The sequence below is a fragment of the Ixodes scapularis genome, unplaced genomic scaffold (genome assembly GCF_016920785.2).
Source record: "Ixodes scapularis isolate PalLabHiFi unplaced genomic scaffold, ASM1692078v2 PGA_scaffold11__112_contigs__length_91849675, whole genome shotgun sequence".
Lineage (NCBI taxonomy): Eukaryota > Metazoa > Arthropoda > Arachnida > Ixodida > Ixodidae > Ixodes > Ixodes scapularis.
In genome coordinates, this window is record NW_024609837.1 from 84,009,335 (window position 1) to 84,022,026 (window position 12,692).

General features: G+C 44.2%; 1 pseudogene; it reads left to right on the plus strand.

The window, feature by feature from the left end:
* The first annotated feature begins 977 nt into the window (after nt 1-977).
* Nucleotides 978-12,692, plus strand: part of LOC120848747 — a 107,774-nt pseudogene continuing 96,059 nt past the window's right edge.

The window sequence follows — 12,692 nt, forward strand, 5'->3', positions numbered from 1 at the left end:
CGTAAGTTTACCTCGATTCTTTACACTTCGCGTCGAGAACGTTGGTAGTTGAGAGGTCAAGGTTGGCTTAACATCTCAGTATTATAACTTGCAAGTTCATACGCTAAAAAATAATGTAAACTAAACAGGTATGGAACACAATCAGCAAACTAGAACCTACTGTGTCAATTACAAGTCCACAAAAACTGAATGATCAATTAATCTGGCAGTCAAAATCTACATTTTACTTGAATTTATAACGGGAAGTTTCACTCGCCGATGCATGTTCAACATTTGTCCATGACCGTTCAAAAATCCCACCTCCAGACTACACTTTGTTGTTAATAATATTTTTGACAAGCCGATATAAAACATCGGTTACCGGTCATTTTCCTACGTTTGGAGATACGGTTTTGGAGAGCGTTATTTCTTCGCAACGGTTAGGTTCTACGATGTTTTTTTTAGAAGAAAAAAAAAAACGTTTTTAAGCAACTATATAGATCGTAACGTGCCTCCCCGAGCGGGCTGCTGGGCTCCAGAGGCGAATTATAGCTTGTATGACATCCCTTTTTACTACCCGCCTCGGAGAAGGACACAATGAAGTAATTGAACAACACGTAGTGGTGTATTGACATTTAACGTCACGCGCCGCGACCCCCAAAAAAAACCCTTGCGGACTCGCTGCGCCGGCCTTTTATCAGCGGTGAGAGGCCGCTTGCATGGTCGATTGCATTTGGCCCCATTGCGGTGGAAGGGTTCACAGGCGATTTAACATGCGCTCAACCTGCATTGTCGAACGCTTTGGATAACCAGGTGACCCACAAGCTGCAGTGTGTTTGGACGCCCATGTTGGAATAAGCACTATTGTGTAGGAAAACTCGTGTTATGTGACCTTACCAATCGGATTTCACGGCAACCACACATTGGCCTTTCACCGCGCGATCTGTTGTGCCCTTCATATTTTAGCTCTTTCATTCGAAGCGATATCCAGAATATCTATGAGAAGCCTGGCTCTTCTTATCTGTTTGGTGGTGGAATGGACACAGTGCGGTAAGTTAACGGAAAGATTCCACGGCCTCTTATCATTCGGGTGGTTTTACAACTACCGGATTGTTTTCACGTAAGCCTCAGACTTCTAACCAACGAATTTCAAGAGAATATTTTACATTACATTTGTACTTTTTTGGTAACCAGGCAACTGCTGCGATATTTTGCTTCTAACGCGTTGCCATGTAACGTGCTTCGATTACTTGCGTCATAAAAAGCACCTTGTGTTAGAAAATGACGGCATGACAGCGTTACCTGCTAGATTCCTGCCGCTTATGATCACCCTTTTGAATAATGTCAACGTCGCTGTTATCATTTACCTACCATTGCTAGATGAAGAACGTGCTTTTGTAAACACATCGCTTGATATCAATCATCGTTTAGTGCGAGTCAGCCTATATACACCATCTTTATGTTATATCTAGTTTCACAAAACATTTTTATACATTAAACATTTTACATGCTGGTTAAATTGTTTGCAATATAACTCCCTACCTGGAACCAGGTGCCTTTGGACGTCTGTCTAAAATTAGGATAAATAAATTACCAATAAAACCAGTACTTAAGGAAATCGAAAACAAGTTCTTCAAACACTCAATTGAACTCGTTAGGCTTCGAATCAGGGCGGCAACTATAAAAATACTCACACCGACCTAAAGGAACCTGATTTGTAGAGCCAGCGTCTTCACGGCCTTCTGCAGTATACCAAATACCATGATTGTACTTAAAGCGTTGCAAATAACTGATTACTTGTAATCCATTACCTTTTACTGACACTTTTTAACGCTTCAATAACTGTTTGTGCAGTGACGTTAGGTGTAATATCATTTGTACACTCTCAGAAAAAGGGTGTGTTCTCACACCCCATGTCCCATATAATACACCCCAAAACTTCAATTTGACGTACAGTGCCCTATAATCGAACAGGCGGCCCCAGAGTTTACGAGGGGCATGATAGCCGTGTGGTACAACTTATTAAGATAGCGTATGTACGTATTATCGACTGCAAAAATGATTATCGGAGTTTTCTTGGCCCTACTGCGAAAACTCCGTGTTTTCTTAATGTGGTCTTTGATACGTACTTTAGCAATTTAATAAGTTATATCGCACCGATATCAAGCCCCTTGTAATATTTGGGGCCGTCTGTTCGACTATCGCTGTACATCGACATGAAATTTCGGGGTGTAATATATGGGACAAAAGGGTGTAAGGTGATACCTTTTTTTAGAGTATACTTACTGTAACTAATTAAAAGTTTCCGAAAACTGAAAAATTATTGAGTTAAGTATGTTATTACGTACAAAATCGCTCTGTTTGCCCGTTCGTCACTCGTCTATGCTTCAGTGACGTTGGAAACTTCTCTTAACAGTAAATATCTACAAAGAATATATCAAGATACCAGAGAATCAGAATGTCAACGCGCTCGGCGACGTTTTGACTGTCGAGCTCGGCAGTCTAAACGTTGTTTGTTTTGCGTCGAGACGCGGGGGAACTTTTAACGACAACTGCGTTGTGTTTGCGATGCCTGATTATGTAATCTTTATGTTTGAAATGCCTGAAAACTTAACATGATATACGTGAGCTAACAAAAACTCACCAAAGTAAGGGTCAAGGCGCAGGTGAGTTGATGCACAATTATAATTAAAAACCTCGAGACTAAGGTAACGAAAGGGACATACGCACTACCGACTCGTAACCAACACAGATTAAATACAGTTGTTGTTTACTTATTTATTTATGTCTTTATTTACTTACTTAAAAATAAGACTGTTGTGGAAGTAAGTGACAGCTGTATGCTATGCTCGTTATAAGACGGTGGTGTTTCTGTACTTTGTTTTATTCCTTAACTATCTTAATAATGATTACAGAAACCTCAATCTCTGAAAGTGGCACATCGCATCTAAGTGTTAATTATTCTGCTTTCTATTAGTTTAACACGTGAAAACAAACATGTGAAAAAGTTTCTTCTGTTAGTTCAACATGTGAAAATGCGAAAAATATTTCAATAGATGAAGTCAAAATCTGACTATAATCAATGCGCTATTTCTCATATGTGTCTAACTACATATAAGGGTTTCTTTTTTTCATTGTTTCGTACCTGCAGTATGGGCTAGAGAAGACCCTCAGCTCTTATGAGCCAGGGGGCTCGGAATTCAAGAAAAATTGATACAAATTTCTTCGACACATATTTTACCTTTGGAGAAGAGCTCAATTTTTGGAGACGAAGTTATAGTGGACGTGATGGACGGTACCCAAAAACTGAGAAAGGCTGTAAGCAATCTAAGTTTTTTGTCTGTAATTTCGTTCTTTTCGCTCCAAAACATGGAGTGCGTAGTGGTGCCGAACACCATTGCGTATTCAAGACGGTCAAACAAAATTGCATCTTCAGGTTGGCAGTGGATTCATCCGGGAAAGACTGTACCAAAACCTTCCGCGCAAGGCTACTCTTCGTATTCATGAAACAACGCACGGTGTTGTTGTGGTAAGTGCGCCGAACTCCAAAGTACAGTACGTAAACCAAAGCTTTTAAGGCATTTTAGATGTCACGCGAAAATCGGTTTTCAAGCGTACCGCGCTGAATTTACTAGACAGGTGCGAGCAAGTGCTGAAAGTTTACAGTTAAAAAATCAAGGAATAAATTTACCTTCTCCAAAAGAAGGAAACAAAAATCTCTGCTGCGGCTACAGCGGCTATCGAAGAAATCTGTTAGCATTTCGCGCAGCGGTTATATGTAACACAACTCGGTGAATGCAGCCTCTGATCGAAATTTTCTTGCGGGGTGAACATTCCCGAAATTCCTCTTTTCCCTGCTGCAAGCAAATCAGTTCTCTTAGAGTGTGCATGAAGGGCGTGCGGGCTATGCACGTAAGATAAAAGAGACATTTCGTTTTGAGTATTTATTCACCGTTAACGTGCGTTTAATCTTGCGGCGGATAGATCATGCTCATGTGCGTTTCATCTTGCGGCGGATAGATCATGAACATGTGCCTGTGCAAACTGAAGTACGCCAGATATGCCGCCGTTTCGATGTTGTGTACATGGCGACGGAAGATAACATCTATAGTGGTGCCGCTGCGCAACGTGGCTTCGTTAGTGTCTGTGCATGGCGTCCGTCCGTACTGAGACCGCATGTGCTCTATCAGCCACCGGTTTTGTCCGCCTCTAACGTTAACGTCGGCGGTTCCGGTTCCAGCCAGTTCCATCGCTCCCCGGCCACGGTTCACGCACTGTTGTCTTCGGAGAGCCAGTCTCTGCTCTTGAAGGTTGGCGCCAGGGTTGGAGCTGGCACACCATCCCTAGTTCGGAACGTAGGGTCCGCGTACTGCTGTCTTCTGAGGGTCGATCTCTGTTCCCGATCGTTGGCGGTTCCGTGCAAGCGGCGTTGTCGATCCTCTTGGGCCTTACGTTGCCGCGTATGTAGTACAGACAGGGGCGACGACACCGAGCAGTTACGGCCTGGTCACATGGCACTGAACTGCGCGTGAAGATCGGCGTGGCAGGCGTGGCAGGTCAACGAACGGAACCGCAACCCGTGTGCGTCCACAGGCCTCCGAAGCCGACGGCAGGGGCTTCTCAGGGCGTCAAAAGGGCGCACCCTCGAGTTCCCGGATGGACTCCCTACGGGAGCCAGAGTGGCGCTTCTGTTTTGCATGTGCTGCCGCGTCGCTATTCGTCGACATCGATCACACACTCTAAAAAAAAAAGGTGTCAAGGGAGAGTAAGTTCCCTAACTTACTCTCCTTTAACTCTCTCTGCATCAAAGTTACTCTTTCGCGACCGCTTCTTTCGATGATACTCTCCCTTAACCCTCCCTCGATTTTGAGAGTAACTGTACCGAGAGTTAGTATCTCCTAGCGATATCACGGGCTGTCAATAGATGGCGCCGCTATGGGTACGGCGCAAGTTCGACGCTGTTCGGCGCAGGTATTTTTTTCGTTTTCTCGGGGAAGCCTTTTTTTCCTATCCGCTTTTCGTTTTTCTTTTTTTTTCTTTTTTTTGGGAGGGGGAGATGGGCAACGCTGTTTTAATAAATGAGTTGATATAGCCTGACTTGACGGGTTTATATTTCAGTATTTACTAACTTAATTATTACCTGCCGTAGGAATATCACTGGAGCGGGGACACTGCTTTATCCAAGCAATAGGAACTTAATGTTTTTGCTACACAGATATATTAAACAATAAACATATAGATCAGTGCGTAAACGGGTGTATTAGCGGGTGCTGACGCGCGTGTGCGGTTATGTTTCGTTACATAAGTGCCTAGGGTTGCTATGTAGCCCAGTGATGTTTTTGGGGCCTTGTTATATTTTCGGGGGTCGTTTCAAGTTAGTGCTGAGCCCGACCTCACTGATCGTAGGAACAGGTATATATATATAAAAAAAAAGTATTTTTTCCACATTCGCATTAAAAGCAAGCGAAGAGGGAAACCTCCGTCCGTGACGCGAGAGGTCGGCTTCGAGCGGTCTATCGTATACGCCACGTGACGACCATTTCATAAAGCGTCGCCCTAAACACGGCGTTCGTTCGAAGCCATGCATAGGTTCAAAAAACCTACACATGGCGGCAAGCCAGGTTTATGGTACATGACACTAGGGGCTCCCTTATTTTCACCGCCGTAGAGAAAATAAACGACGGAGCCCGACAGTTTGGAAAAGTTGTTAGCGATGATTTCCAAACTTGTTATGCGGTCTTTGTTTTGAGTCATTAAATAAACCTGGCTCGACTACTACCTTTTTTTCAATATTTACAGTTTACTTTCCGAAGCGCGGGTAAAAGAAAAGCTCTGGGGGGTTAAACCTTTAAGGGCATCTCCGCCGTAATTTTTATAGTCACTGATTTCTATAAAATTTTCACCATGTATTTGCATGCCCTTCCTGAGCATCTGTACGAAATATCTCGGAAAAAATATTAATTTTCTTAGAAGAAAATGAATTTTGAAATTTACACGTCCACACCCAAATCACTTCCTGCCGCCCTACTGGCAACACTGAGGAACAGCGGCACAAGGAGGCTGCCGTGATGGCACTGACGTTGCCGTGACGTCACGTGTTGGTCAGGGTGCTTGCTTTGGAGCTTGTTGGTGCTAGGACTGTCTGGTTTTTGCTTATTTTATCGTTTTATACAACACACGCGAGCGCTCGGATGAAATGCACGTTCACGAAGCCGAAGCTATACAGGCGCGAATGATGTCTCAAACGACGCTTTTACAGCGCGAGAATGGAAATTGAGGTTACGAGGCCCTAACGATCTTCCGTCCCCGCGCTCGTGCCTTCTTTCCATGGGGAGTTTTAGTAGATAGTTATCAGAGGCCCGCTACCCCTCCGGGCGCGCGCTAGAGCATGCTTGGAAGTGGCGGCGCGATCTCGCGCTACGGAAGCGTCGCTTGAAAACACGGTCTACTAAAACCGTTTATTGTCAGACCCCAAGATATAACAAAAAGTGCCTCCAATTAAAAGCATAACGTCGATCAGTTTTTCTTGGCGTGCTAGCAACAAAAACTGCCTTACCATTCCGCTTCGGAACCGGCATCTGGGTCCACATGGCGGCGGATCACGAATGCAGCCGCCGCTGGCGCTTCCCTCGGAGGCGATGCCGACGGATCGTATGAAAACGGGTTATCGTCATCGTCCTCAAAATCTAGCAGCATATCCTCATCGTTGCTCGATTCAGACGCGCTTGATGAGTCCATTTTCATCCGCGGCACGAACACAAAACAGTGACCTGCTGCCAGGCTGGCCAGGCTCAAACTGCACACGTGCGAGTGTTTATACCATATGTGACGTCACATCAAAATGGCGGAACAGTCGAGTGGCAAGTTAGTTTCGGTTTCGGTTTCAGCGTATTTTAACGATTATAAATTATGTAAACAGTTTTTTCATGATTTAACCACTGCTATAGTCTACATTTTTAGTACCCTTTCCGAAAATATGTTTCGATAAAAACGCTCAAATTGACGGCGGAGCTGCCCTTTAACTGAGCAGAGTTTGCTACATCCTTAGCGGTTTTAGCCTCGCCCTTTGAAGGAAGGTTTTCGATATAAGGGAACATTCAAGACCGCTGCTCTTTTCCGCTGTTCATCAAACAGTTCGTAATGGACAGCGGGAAGCACCATGTAGCATTCCGGATGTCAATATTTGTGGAGCGGATCTGACTGGCTTTAAATATAGATACATTAGTGTGGGATACAAAAGTCTTATTTCGCTGTCCAACAGAGCCACATTTAAACTGCCATTGACGGGTTCACTTCACGTTCAGTTCATTCTACACAACAAGCGATACCTCAATTATTTTGGGAAGAACGTAGACAGCTTTATGTCGCCCTACGATATGTTAAAAAGTATGCTAAGCTTCTTATGTTCGATGTTCCCGAGGTGCGAAACACTGACGACAGAAGCTTAGTTAAAATGAATGAGCGAAAATGTCTGTATGCTCTGTAACTAGCGGTAGCTTCCTCCATGTAGCATGGCCTTTGACAAAGCCTGTGTCTAGAGTGCCGTGGTACTCTTGCCAAGCATTCAAGTGCCCACGTACGATGGCACTCCAAGCACGCAGTGGAGTGCCGTCCGAATGCCCCAAATGGGCTGTACAGGAGACGTGGGTCAGCGCGTCCCGAGAAGCAGAGCCTGCCGCATCCGTGCGCGAAAGAAATGCGATTTACAAAAAATGTTTTCACCACCGAAGCGCTTCGGAAGTGAGGGAAGTGTCGCAAGCGGAAATTTAGGGGACCCAGAGGAAATTAGATGGTAAATAAATTTAGACGAATTTAGAAGATCAATAAATTTGTCTTTTACAGACAGCCAAATTTACTTATAAGCTTTGTCTTGGTACCAATCCAGCGAGCCGAAAGTCATGATGTGGAAAGATTGTAAACTTTAATTTGGCCTCCTGTGTTTGTTAGTTACCGAATCGTCAACAAACCAGCACCGGCCAACCAGCTCTTTTACGACACAAACATTTTTATGAAAAACCTCCAGGGATATAAATAAACACAAAAAAGATAATGTGGAATGGGCATGCCGCGGACACTAAAGTTCCTTAATATTTTTTTTTATTTTATATATATATATATATATATATATATATATTTTTTTTTTTTTTTTTTTTTTTGTATGTATGGAGCATTAGTGCAAGCTGGGTGCAAGGTGCGCAAGGAACGAGCGAGGCGCCCGTTGAGTCCGGATTCCCTGGATTACCGCCTTCGGGAGCACACGCTGTCCTGAGTTGCCACCCAAAGCCTTTAGTCATGGATCGGGGACTTTATCCCCCGTAAGCTGACAGCGCGGTGGAAACTACGTGCTTGTTAGACCGTTTGACTGTCAGTCTCGCACCACGCGATCACCCCTTCTCCGCATACGCACGCGGGGTGAGAGAAGTCAAACGATAGGAGTCAGGCCCCTGAATGGTTGGCTAACGCGTAGCTTCACCGCATTGTCAACTTAGAGATGAACGAAATAAGAGCTCACCTCAACAATCAATTTCAGGCCTGTTATCGCCTGACATCACTTTCTGCGCGCGAAACCTCCAACCTTGAAAGCAACAAGATCGTTTTGCCCACGAGCAAGCGGATGCCTTGCGAACGATGCCTAGGTAGAGTAGCGCTGCCATAATTTTTTTTCTTTAATTCCGTTTTTGATTTTACGAACGGTTTCGGAATATATGACTGAATACCGTTTTGGCATCTCCACAAAACTAAGATTTAGTGACAATATGAATGTGTCATTGATAGTAGGTATTCCATGCGCAATTATGCATAAATATATAGGACAACGATAATATATTTATTATGCTTGTGAACACGGAAAATACATAAATGAATTAATTAATATATTCATAAAAGTATCTGTTTCACATTTTTTTTCAAGAAGGCGTCTTTCTCGCGCGCTTCATGGGTAACAACACAATCATATAAGTACTGACGTGTGCACTTATATGACAGAAGTATTAATTTTTTTAATTTTTATACAAAAGAACCATACGTTAATTTACCTTAATTACGCTTCTCGATTAAGTGTTCCCTATAATAAGGGACGTGCTTAAATGCATATATGCTTCTGTGCAACCGTGCTGTCATTGCTGCCAAAAAAAGCAAACATCTTTTTAATAGGATAGGTCAGGAGTGCTTATATTAAAAATTTGAAATAAACACCCTTGCCAAAATCACCGGTGCATTTCCAGTGAGAGAGGCCGCCATCCCGTGCTCGCCTGGCGTATAAATGATCAGCGACTCGTCATTCGTAATCTATAGATAGTATTTCGGAAGAAAACATTATTTCAAAGCAAATGAGGGCGAAATTACAGTCGATGTGCAATAGTGAATCGTTAATTAAACAAGAGTCCCACCTACACCAAATCTATGACGTCGCACTTAGGCGGTGGCGCAGCCTGTTGAACGGAGCATGGCCGAACGCTTCACACTTCGGGAAATGGGTACATGCCGCTCGTCGTGCGCGGAGCTCTTGTGTGCAAACGCATGCTTGTTTACTCGCAATGAGTTGGTGTACACTCGATTCAAAGGTCAAATTCTTCGTGAGAGATTATTCAGCGTGAAGTCAGTCTGCCTTTCAAGATTTGCGACACTGGTTCACGCTGTACATGAGACACGCGTAGCTAGTGCAGCACGACCGCTAACCTGAGGTAGTTAACGTGTATCACGCGCTATACTTAATTTCACCTCAGAATGAACCGCAGATGCGGTGTCAGTGCTTGTGCACCCGCGAGCGCTCGTGTGCCCGCCGAGGCGTCATCCAAAACAATTAGCTCGCGCTTTTAGCACGTGTGACCAACAATGGTCCATGCTGAGGTGAGACGAAGTATTCCTGGTGTTCATAGCACGTTCTGTAGAATGAGCTTGCGCTCCTTGTGCTCCTAGCTCCAACCAGTAAGCGACACGCGCGGGCTAGCACGTAATCCTCCCTTTGAAACAGAAATTTCTAGCGCAAGCGGTCATTCCGCGAAAACACCTCTGAAGACTGCACTTTCGTGCCGGTAGCCTTCGCTGTTTAAGGACAAGCCTTGGGCAAGTGCAGCACTCGCGCGGAAATATATTTTGGTGTTGTTGTAGTATTTTGAAGTGCAGGAGAAAAGCTGGAAGCCACCCGCATGTATTTCACGAGCAGAGTGCTCGCGAAAGTAGCGTCAGTGCTTTTAACGTAAGCTACCACTTTTAGAAACAATTTGTAATTGTTTGAACCATCTTCTTTCTTTTTTCCCCAAAAATTCATTTTTGATTGGAGTGATCTCCGAGAATACGGGTCACCAGTGATACCTGTATAGTGCCATATTGGCGTGATATTTGAGGGCTGTGCTCTTGATGCATCGTGTTCCTTTTTATTATTCCTGTTTTTTTGTTTTTCTTTTGTTTTTTTTGCAATTTGACAATTGGACCTTTATGTAGTCGGACGTTGTGTTTCTTTATCTGTGAAAATTTGATAGTTTATATACGAAATTAATCCCGAAAATAATGCCCTCTGCACACTGTAGGAATTTTATAAATAAATAGAACAAATAAATATCCGCGGGAAGGGGGCGCTAATAACTGAATGAATATTTTTCGATTAGTCTTTCATAGGTTGGTACTTTACGACAGTTGATCATTCATATATTAAAATGAGATCTGTTTTTGTAGTGAAGGCAAGTGGAAGCGTTCGCGGGTTTTAGAGATTCGAAGAGCTATCGCTGTCAAACGCTAAACACTCTCCAATGTACTTTTCTTTTTTTCGGACATGTTGGTTAGAATATATTTACTGTGGTGGATGCTTTCAACGCGTGAGCTCTCGTTTAGTGGGGGCATTCCTTCAGTAGTGCACCCGCTCTCTCTGGCCTTGGTATTACGCAAATCATATGATTAATAACCCCTCCAACTAGCAATCCGAAAAATGGGTTTTATCGACGTGTTTGATCCGCTATGGGAATCAGTTTGTTGGAGGATGCTTTATCGACAAAATCGTCTCGTCTACACTGCGCTGTCCCATCGACGGTTTCATCAAAACAAGCGTTGTGTCGTTTCATAACATAGCTTGCTTTGCGATAGCATTTATGGGCGAGCCCTGCGCACTTTACGCGTCCGTAGCGGTCCGCCGGTCGGTCGTCTGAAACCATACAACAGATTGGAGCCACCACGTAACCACAGTGGAAACAGCGCTCCATATAATAGTCACAAGGTCACGTGACTATAATCCGTGCGGGCGATGTAAACATCGTCACTGATGAATCCATAAATCCCGAACAAGAGCTCTGCCGGACAAAAGCTTTTCGATGACCCGTACGAAACCTCAGCACTTTTTTTCAGAGACTCGGATAAAAGTACATCATTTTATGACTACACATGAAGAAAGGGTGCATGAAGAATTTTTTTTTATTTTATTGCCGATCTTGATATGAGGACCGTATGTTTGTTTCTGGGGACCGAAAGCTGCGATCAGAAATGTCTCGATATGGGCTCATCGGGGCCGACAAATGGGGCTGCCGATGTCCGCGTCAATGCCTCGCCGTTCCGTCGCGCCCAAATGCAAACGAGAGAAAAGCTTTGCACTATAACTACGGGTTTATGGACTCCATTTCGTGTCCAATGAAGAACCCCGTTGCCATTGACAAGAAAAGAACATAATTTGAAACGTGGTTATACAGGGACGGCTCTATGACGACTTTACGGCACTACTGCTGCCCTAATAACACGCCGAATGGCTTTAACATGGCACCAAGGCACTGGTAGCAGACGATAACGTTGTTTTTGATTTAGAGTTTAGCCGGAAATAACGTCAGCTTCAAAACGCAAAAAAAAAGGCGAGCACAAAGAAGTACGAGTGCACACTCGGAGCGCTACTGGCTGCTGAATTTTATTTGGAAAACACGAACATATACGCACATATTGTTATACCTCACCCCAAATGAATTTGAATTTCTTATTTGATGAAACGAGCGACGACGCACTGATGCAACCGTCAACCTTCTTTACACTGATTTTGAATACCTCGAAAAATTTCCCCTCTGTTTTCGGCGCCTACTTGCCCGGAATAGGTATTTTATCTAGCAAAAAATCATACGAACGCTTATCCCAGTGGACTGCCAAGTTCCACAAGGGAGACCGCTTTGCAGAAAGTTCATGCCCTGTGTACGATCTGGTGGTGCACGAAAGCTCCCAATGTCAAAAGCCCGTGCCAAATGCCGCCACGACTGACACCCCACCCTTTAGCCCCGCCCTTAAAAGGCTAGCTTGATCAGAAGCCCATGACGCGAATCCCCAGATCATATGGCCGGGTCCTCACCGTGACGGCGGACCACTCTGCTTTTAATTAAGAGACAACAGGTGTGCACGCGAGCGTGTGTAACGTAATCATGCCGTCATTTGTAGACCCTCAACATATTAGGTTAACACATGGAACAATGCTGGTCGAAGCTCGCACAGGGATTCTGCACGTGAGGCTATAGACCGTTCCATTAGGGTCATAGCAGAGAGAGTAAAAAGAGAAAAAATGCCCTCCCCCTCTCGCCCGCGTCTCGTCTACTCCGCCGAGTGGGCAGTACCTATCATCCGGCTGGCGTACAAATTCTGTTTAAAATCGCGCCATTTTGGGAATTTCAAGCGCAGATGTGCAGATTTTGGTACGCCAGTTATCGTGTATTACTATGCTAGATAAAAAAGACTAACAGAGTTCAATTGCGCTG